Source organism: Thamnophis elegans, chromosome 14 (genome assembly GCF_009769535.1).
Source record: "Thamnophis elegans isolate rThaEle1 chromosome 14, rThaEle1.pri, whole genome shotgun sequence".
Taxonomy (NCBI): domain Eukaryota; kingdom Metazoa; phylum Chordata; class Lepidosauria; order Squamata; family Colubridae; genus Thamnophis; species Thamnophis elegans.
Window position 1 is genome coordinate 38,773,515 of NC_045554.1, and position 9,594 is coordinate 38,783,108.

Below are 9,594 nucleotides of genomic sequence, written 5' to 3' on the forward strand. Positions count from 1 at the left end.
TACAGAAGAGGTTCCAAACTTTTTTGAAACCCACCACTGGTCCTTGGATATGATTATTCTACACTCTCATGCTCATATTTCTAAAACTCAGTGCCTCTGTGAAAGGTAAGGATGACTAATGCGTTTGTGGTGCAATCAGAACATTGCGTGTGTTGAAGTTGTTTTAATGCAAACCAAAGATGCCTTTTAAAAAACAAGTTTACTTCATATTCTTATGCATGCCAGTGCTGTGTGTGAGGTAATTTAAGGTGGTTCTGACAAGTGTCGTCGGCATCTTCATATCTGCTCACATGGGCGGCAAGCCACTCCCATCTGGTCACATGGGCAACAAGCCACTCCCACAAAGGAGGCCACACCCACAGAGTAGGTTGGAACAATTTTTGAAACCCACCACTGCAGCCTTTGTAATAGTGTTCTTCATAGTTCCATGATTAGGCTATTGTTTATTGCTTGTTTGTTTGAGTTGGCCGTTCCTCAATCTGGATATTGTTTCCTGCTTGAAATAGCAGATATTTTGAGTAGCACTTTTTAAGCACAGAACAACATAAGCTCGGTTCAGAGCTTTTCTTCCTTCTGAGTTGGAGGTTGCCATCCCAAAAAATTCAAACGGTGCTTCGGAATCCAGTTGTGAACCAGGCTTTGTGTCATAGCAGATGCTTTCCCAAAAGTCAAAGCCACCAAATAGTTGAAATTCCCAGCACTGCATCAGGGTGATAGCAGGATGTTGGAACCTTATTCAAAAGCCTGATTTGCCATGTTCCCGCAATGCATTTTTCTAACCCCAAGATAAAGATCCATGCATCTCTTTACCCTTTAAACAAAAAAAGCCATTGTAGTGGCATGTAGTGTGACGCACGGCATGAATACCAAAAACATATCCGTGCGCGGCTAAACTGTTTAAGTATGGAAGAAGTAGTGTCTAATAGCATCAGGAAATTGAAATTTGAAAATTTTTCTCAGTCACTTATTTGATGAGAATGGGGCTGCTGACAGGTGAAGCAGAAAGTCATTTTTCAAGTTAAATGCCAAATGGTTATATAGCATAATATCCAGTCAAAATTAACCAGCTCACTGCTGCATTGACGTACAGCATATTTGATAGCAACTATTTTTTTTGGGGGGGAAGGTAACTTGGGGAGACTTGGGTAGAAAAAAATGGAAAAGAACCTTTTGCTAATAGGTCCCCAATCATCTTTAAGCATTGATAAGTAGGGGAGGAGGAACTGAGAAACATGGATAGTGTGTGGCAATAATATCAAAAGATGAGCTAATTGTGGAATCCACACATCCCCAAAAATGTTTGATATCAATATGGGGCATAACCAGTGGTGGGATTCAGTCAGTTCGCACCACTTCGGGAGAATCGGTTGTTAAGCATCTGAGCAGTTTGGTGAACTGGTTGTTGGAAGAATTCGTTAGGGCAGAGAACCAGTTGTTGAATTAGGGTTAGGGTTTTCCACCACTGGGCATAAGCTTCTGCACAAGTGTTTAAAATTTTGGGTTCAGCTAAATTCTAGGACTTAGATCAGGGGTATCAAACTCAAGGCCGGCTGGCCAGATCCAGCACACAAGGTGTTTAGATCTGGCCCACGGGACCATCCTGGAAGCAGGGAAGGACCAGCCCACAGTGCCACCAAGTCCACGATGCCTCTGCCAGTGAAAATGGAACAGCTCTCCTGACTCTGTTTTCACTGCCAGGGCACTCAGCTCACCCCAGGCATCCCCAACATGAATGATGTTGAGCTTGCCATGCCCACCACCACCACACCACCAGGGCCTCCAAAGTCAAACCCAACACTGATGTGGCCCTCAATGAAATGAAGTTTGACACCCCTGACTTAGAGAAATTATACAGTCTATATAGGCAGATGGGGATGCGTCAGTGGTGGGTTTCAAAAATTGTTCGAACCTACTATGTGGGTGTGGCCTCCTTTGTGGGAGTGGCTTGCCGCCCATGTGACTGGATATGAAGATGCCGACGACACTTATCAGAACCACCTTAAATTACCTCACACACAGCACTGGCATGCATAAGAATAGGATGTAAACTTGTTTTTTAAAAGGCATCTTTGGTTTGCGTTAAAACAACTTCAACACACGCAATGTTCTGATTGCACCACCAACGCAGTAGTCATCCTTACCTTTCACAGAGGCACTGAGGTTTATAAATATGAGCATGATAGTGTAGAATAATCATATCCAAGGACCAATGGTGGGTTTCAAAAAATTTTGGAACTTCTTCTGTAGGTGTGGCCTGCTTTCCGGGTCCACTGGTGGAACCTCTTATAACCAATTCGGTAGATTTGACGAACCGGTTCTACCGAATAGGTGCGAACTGGTAGGAACCCACCTCTGGGATGCATGTTTATATCTCTTCCAAGAAAACGAGACGAGTGAGAGATCTTTGCAGACAGTGTCTTTAAATCAACCGATCAAGGATTATTTGTTGTCACATTGTTAAGAAAGCACCAAATTAGGCTATGGGAACAGCTCATGTAGACCAGAAAAAGAGGCTATCATGAATTAGAGGTGTTTTCGAAGGTATCTGTCCATGCTTGAACCTTTTGGGCAAAATGATGACACTGTCACAAGGTTGTGCTGATGTCAATCTTCAGCTGGTACCTTTGCTAATACATGCCATGTTCGTTGCCCCAAAGTATAATAAGAACATTTCCCATAAAAGCAAGGAACAAAAAAACAGTGGTGGGGGTTGCAGGGTACTGTTTTATTTCCATCAGCCTTTTTTGGTGTGAGAATTCTTTTATTCTTAGTGTAAGTTAAGAATTCTTAATTTTTTTTCTCAGGTTCTTTCTTTTATTTGTGGAGATGGGAATGAGAGAGATGAGCTTTTGATCAGGGGATGCTATTAAGTCATCTGAATAACAGGTTTGGGAGGGGCTTTGAAGGTCTTCTAGTCCAACCCCAGAGATGGGTTCCTACCAGTTCGCACCTCTTCGGTGGAACCAGTTAGTCAAATCTACCGAACCGGTTAGAAGAGGTTCCACCAGTGGACCCGGAAAGCAGGCCACACCTACAGAAGAGGTTCCAAAAAATTTTGAAACCCACCATTGGTCCTTGGATATGATTATTCTACACTATCATGCTCATATTTATAAAACTCAGTGCCTCTGTGAAAGATAAGGATGACTACTGCGTTTGTGGTGCAATCAGAACATTGCGTGTGTTGAAGTTGTTTTAACGCAAACCAAAGATGCCTTTAAAAAAACAAGTTTGCATCATATTCTTATGCATGCCAGTGCTGTGTGTGGGGTAATTTAAGGTGGTTCTGACAAGTGTCGTCGGCATCTTCATATCCGGTCACATGGGCGGCAAGCCACTCCCATCCGGTCACATTGACGGCAAGCCACTCCCACAAAGGAGGCCACACCCACAGAGTAGTTCGAACAATTTTTGAAACCCACCACTGTCCAACCCACTGCTCCACCAGACTGCCAACACAGAAAGGTTGCGGAATTCTGCCCTATACCATTTGAGACAAGTGTCTGTCCAGTCTCTTCTTAAAAACCTCCAGTGATGGAGCACCCACAACTTCTGAAAGGCAAGCTATTCCCACTGTCAGGAAATTTCTCCTCGGTTCTAGACTGCTTCTCTCCTAGATCAGTTTCCATTCATTACTTGTTATCCCACCTTCAGGTGCTTTGGAGAATAGATGGATCCCCTCTTCTTTCTGGTGGCCCCTTACAAAAATGTGTGGAACTCTTTTACTGTTTATTAGCAGATTTATTATTATTATTTTTCCCTTCTACAACACCTCATTACATCAACATTGTTATGTCATCATACCTGTACATATATATAATATTTCACTTTTATATTTACACACACACATATATATATATATATATATATATATATAGTTTTTTGGGTTAATTAATTTTATTCTTGTTTTGCAGCCATTTGTACCAATTGTTCCAAATTTCATAATATTCCGACTCTTCTTTATCTTTTAATTTCAGTGTTAATTTGTCCATCTCTGCACAATCCAAAGTTTTTTTTATCACTAATTCATCTGAGGGGGGTATTATTTTATTTCCAGCATTGGGCAAATGCTATTCTAGCTGTAGTTAGCAGATGTATTAATATGTACTTATTTTTTTTTTTCATTTCCCTTTGATTATTCCCAGTAGAAAGATTTCGGGTTTGTATTTTATCTGTTCTCCTGTAATTTCTTGCACCCATTTCCAAATTTTTCCCCAATATTTTTGTGTTTCCGGGCAGGTCCACCATATGTGATGATAGGTCCATTGTACTTTTTTACACTTCCTGTTTTACTGTTTAAAATGCCTTACCTGTAGCCGTTCCTTATGTCTCCATCATTCAAGCGATCTATACATGCTCAAACCCACCGTGTTCTGGGAAAGAAACATCTTGTGGGAACTCATTATCAAAGGCAGATAATGAGTTCCCACAAGATGTTTCTTTCCCAGAAGCATAGTGAAAGAACCAGAAGGGAATCAGAATGGACTTGTCCATGAGGCAACATGGAAAAAATTTGCAATAACAATAGCACTTAGACATATACCACTTTGCAGCCCTCTCTAAGCAGTTTACAGAGACAGCCTCATGCTCCCAACAATTTGGGTCCTCATTTTATCCACCTCGGAAGGATGGAAGACTGAGTCAACCTTGAGCCTGGTGACAGTTGAACTGCCAAATTGCAGTCAGCTGGCAGTCAGCAGAAGTAGCATGCAGTACTGCACTCTAACCACTGCGCCACCGCTACTGAAGACATTTACAAAGTTCTTTACTTCAAACAGAAATGCTGTTGCTATAGTCATGGCACCAACAGGTAGAACACAGAGAAAAGGCAACTCAGTAAACCGAGCAGCACAAAATGAGTAACTAGAGGAGCTATGGACTTGACCTTCAAGAGAAAGCCAGCACGACCCAAAACTTCTTAAGGCCAAAGCTATAACTGTCTCTTCTCATCAGTAAAGTCAGGCTTCACAAGTGAACTCCTTGTGAAGGGATATTATTGCAGAAGAAAAGCAAAAAGTTTACTTTTTTAAAAAAATCCCACGTCCTTCCCTTCCTGTTGTGACAGGGTCAGGGGAAGCGTCCCTTTCAAAGTTGCAAATTATTCCGACATAGGAATGACGAGCGAGATTGTAGATTGTAGATAAATTTATTTATAGGCCGCCCTTTTCCCTGAGGGGACTCAGGGCGGCTTACAACGTATAGGGAAGGGAATACACACAATGACATATAAAAACAATACGTAATTAAAAATAAAAGCAACATTCATTCATCATTCGGGAGGGGACGGATTATAATCTTTAACCCCAGGCCTGACGGGATAGCCAGATCTTGAGGGCTGTGCGGAAGGTCTGGAGGGTGGTGAGGGTACGAATCTCCACGGGGATGATTTCAAAAACTCAAGATTTCGCTCATGTTGTCTTAAAGCAGATTCTTTGCCTGACGTGTCTTCTCGAGAGAAGCACATGGCTGCTGATCGATACTTTGGACAGATAAATTAGAATTGGGCAGGTAAATTAGAATTGGCTGTTTGAATCTCATTAGCCCATTGAAAATGTCTTTGATATGGTTCAGGTTGAATTTATGCAGAGTGTTCTAATAAGATACGGGTTTCCATCAACTTTTTTTTTCTTTTGGATTATAATTTGGTATTTTAACCCTGTGGTCAGTAAATGCTTCTCTTTCTCAATTCATCAAGTTATACTGGTGCACACATCACATCTTCCTCTATGTCCTTTAATTATTAATTTGATTCTTGAGTCTTAACGATTCCCATAGCTCATATTCTGATTAGATTATCTCAAGAGATTATGGGTGGAGTGGCAACTGTCACAGAATGTAATGTATAGGTGCTAATGAAATTATGGACTATCTAATAATAATAATTATTGATAATTGATAATTGTGGGGTCCTAGGTGCTCTCTTAACTTGGTTACTATCACTGATGATGTTACCTAGTTGAGTAGTGAAGCATCTACAGGAAAACAAGGAACTCAGAGGACATCAAGGGCCCACAGTTCATATTATCTTCTATTGAAAGTTGATCATCATTAATAGTCATTATTGTAAATAATAATGGATCATTATTGCTACAAAAGGTGACTGAAGTTATACAGCAATACATTACTAGCAATACAGGATTACCGTATATACTCGAGTATAGGCCGACCCGAATATAAGCCGAGGCACCTAATTTTACCACAAAAAACTGGAAAAGTTATTGACTCGAGTATAAGCCTAGGGTGGGAAATGCAGCAGCTACCGGTAAATTTCAAAAATAAAAATAGATACCAATAATGTTTTTGAATATTTATTTCAAAGAAAAACAGTAAACTAGCGGTGTATTCAATGAAATACTTCACTCACCTCATGATGCTGATGTCCCGCTGTGATGATGATGTCCCGTGCAGCCGCGGGAGCGATGTCCCGCCTCCTATGACACACGGCACAGTGATTCCTATCATTGGATCACTGTACCAGAGGAGGTGGGACATCGCTATGTGGCTGCTTGCCATAACAAGGAGGAGGTGGGACATCGTTGCAGAGCGGCAGGAGGGGGAGGAAGGGGAATCGTAAGACAGCCCTGCATTACATTAGAACGTGAGGAGGGGGGATGGTGCGGTGCGCGCTGCGTGGCAAACTGACACAGAGGGAGGGGAAACTCACAGGGGCACTGGGCCATTCACGAGTGTCACCCAGCGGCATGGCCCCGCCCCTTTTTCTCCTCCATTTCGGGCAAATTTTTCACTGACTCGAGTATAAGCCGAGGCGGCTTTTTTCAGCCCAAAAAGTGGGCTGAAAAACTAGGCTTATACTCGAGTATATACAGTATATTACCAATTAGAAGAAAAATCTATCTGCTGCCTCTGGAATCTGCAATAGACTGCCACAGGAAACTGGGATTTAAAATATATACAGACTGAACAAATACCTGGGTATATATTTTTGTTGAAATACAACACCGTATGTCGAATTAAATATGTGTAAAAGTATAGCTACAATTTCAGTAGCTGTAAACCAATGGTTTGGACTAATTCCACGTTGATGCAAATGGATATCATATGGATTTTATTACTAGTTACGTTCCCATCCTTTAGTTTGTATTAATCACGAGAGTGATCATACACTGCACAGCTTTCAAAAAAAATATTGTATAATGCTAGATTTAGGGGAAAAGGGACGCGCTGGCTCAGTGGCTAAGATGCTGAGCTTGTTGATCAGAAAGGTCAGTAGTTCGGCAGTTCAAATCCCTAGTACCATGTAATGAGGTAAGCTCCCATTACTTGTCCCAGCTTCTGCCAACCCAGCAGTTCGAAAGCATGTAAAAATGCAAGTAGAAAAATACTTTGGTGGGAAGGTAACAGTGTTCTGTGCACCTTCGACATTTAGTTATTTTGATGAAAACAAACCAATCTAAATCCTGTTTGCATAAATCCTATCTGTGTGTACATTCATAATATTTTTTTTGCTGATCAAGACACTTCCTATAATTTTTTATATATTGGTGAGTAGGATACAGATAGTATGGGATTATTTTTTTTTTCATTAGAAAGAAAACAAACCAAATGTTTTGTTGGTTATGGGGAGACTTGTTGATTTTTGCTCTTCTGAGTTGTTGTATAATCTCATTAGAAAAATATTTTAACTCTATAGTTCATTCTGTACTCTATGTGGCGATTGAATCTAATCTCTAGAATTTTTATAGCCCAAATCAACCAATTTAATTTCCGAAAAGCCTAGATGACATTTTAGACATATCCAGAGGTGGTATTAGCAATAGCAATAGCAGTTAGACTTATATACCGCTTCATAGGGCTTTCAGCCCTCTCTAAGCAGTTTACAGAGTCAGCATATTGCCCCCAACAACAATCCGGGTCCTCATTTTACCCACCTCGGAAGGATGGAAGGCTGAGTCAACCCTGAGCCGGTGAGATTTGAACAGCCGAACTACAGAACTGCAGAACTGCAGTCAGCTGAAGTAGCCTGCAGTGCTGCATTTAACCACTGCGCCACCTCGGCTCTATTCAGCCAGTTCTGACAGGTTCTGGAGAACCAGTAGCAGAAAGTTTGAATACTTTGGAGAACCGGCAAATAGGCTGGCCCCGCCCCTGCTGCTTCCCAGCCTCCCAGCTGATCTTCTTTTATTGCCCTGCACAGGAGAAGGGAGCTGGAAAGCAGGTTAGGGGGTGGGGAGGGAATGGGGATTTTGCAGTAACCTTCCCCTGCCACGCCCACAAACCCACACCCACAGAACCAATTTTTGAATCCCCCCACTTATATGAGCCATGTGTGTGTTTTAGGTATACTTATGTATCTAATAAGGGTGACATGGTGGCTCAGAGGTAGGATTTGTTGGCTGAAAAGCTGGCAGCCCAGGTTCGAGCCACACAACGGAGTGAGCTGCTGTCCTCGCTCCAGCTCCTTCCCACTTACCAATTCAAAAGCACACAAATGTGAGTGGATAAATGGGTACTACTTCAGTAGAAAGGTAACAGAGCGCCATGACATCAGATAATAATAAGAGCCGAGGTGGCGCAGTGATTAGAGTGCAGTACTGCAGGCCACTTCAGCTGACTGCTAGCTGCAGTTCGGCGGTTCAAATCTCACCGGCTCAAGGTTGACTCAGCCTTCCATCCTTCCGAGGTGGGTAAAATGAGGACCCAGATTGTGGGGGAAATATGCTGACTCTGTAAACCGCTTAGAGAGGGCTGAAAGCCCTATGAAGCGGTATATAAGTCGAACTGCTAACTGCTATTGCTATGACATCATGCTGGCCACAGGACAGTGGAAATATCTTCAGACAGCACTGGCACAATGGCTTTGAAATGGAGGTATCACTCTCTGGAGTTGACAATGACCAGCCAAGTAAAATCCGCAGGGACTCCATCTATCTTTTACAAAATCAATAGGGTACCATTTATCTGTAAAAGTAACAAATTGTGCAATACATAGATTGAGAAGAAAAATTGTAAATGCCATTATTATTATTTTTTTGCTCAAAAGGTAGACTTTGCTACCTCCCCTCGGGTCAAAACAGGAGAAAAAAAAACCCACTGCACAAAGGCAAAATCCTCTGATATCATTTCTAGCTTATGTTTAAATGAAAATAACAGGTCAGGGATAAGGCAGAGTAATTTAAAGGGCTCACACTGCCATGATATGTGGGATTGCCCACAGCTACACCTTGCAATCACCCAGTTCATATTTTAGGTCCTGCCACGGGAGTTCATAGTATTTTACAAGTCCATGTTCCATGTCAGTGGCTGAATGTACAGTTGAATATGAGTCCTATTTAAATCTGCAAGAAAATAGCTGCAGGTGACATAACCTTTCATGTAGTACCACTGTGTACATATACAAGTAATTGAGGCTGTTGACCTCGTCGACGTGCGTACAACTGTAAGTACAAACTTGACATTTTGATACCGCTTGTAGCCTTCCCGTTGTTATTTTCTGTTCCAATAATCCATTGCAGGTAGAAAAATGAAAGAAGGAAGCATGAATGATTAATGCTGTCAAGCTAAAATAATGCATTTAGGGAAAAAAAATCCATAAATCTCTTATTTGTGGCATTTTAAAACTCAACCCGACACTCT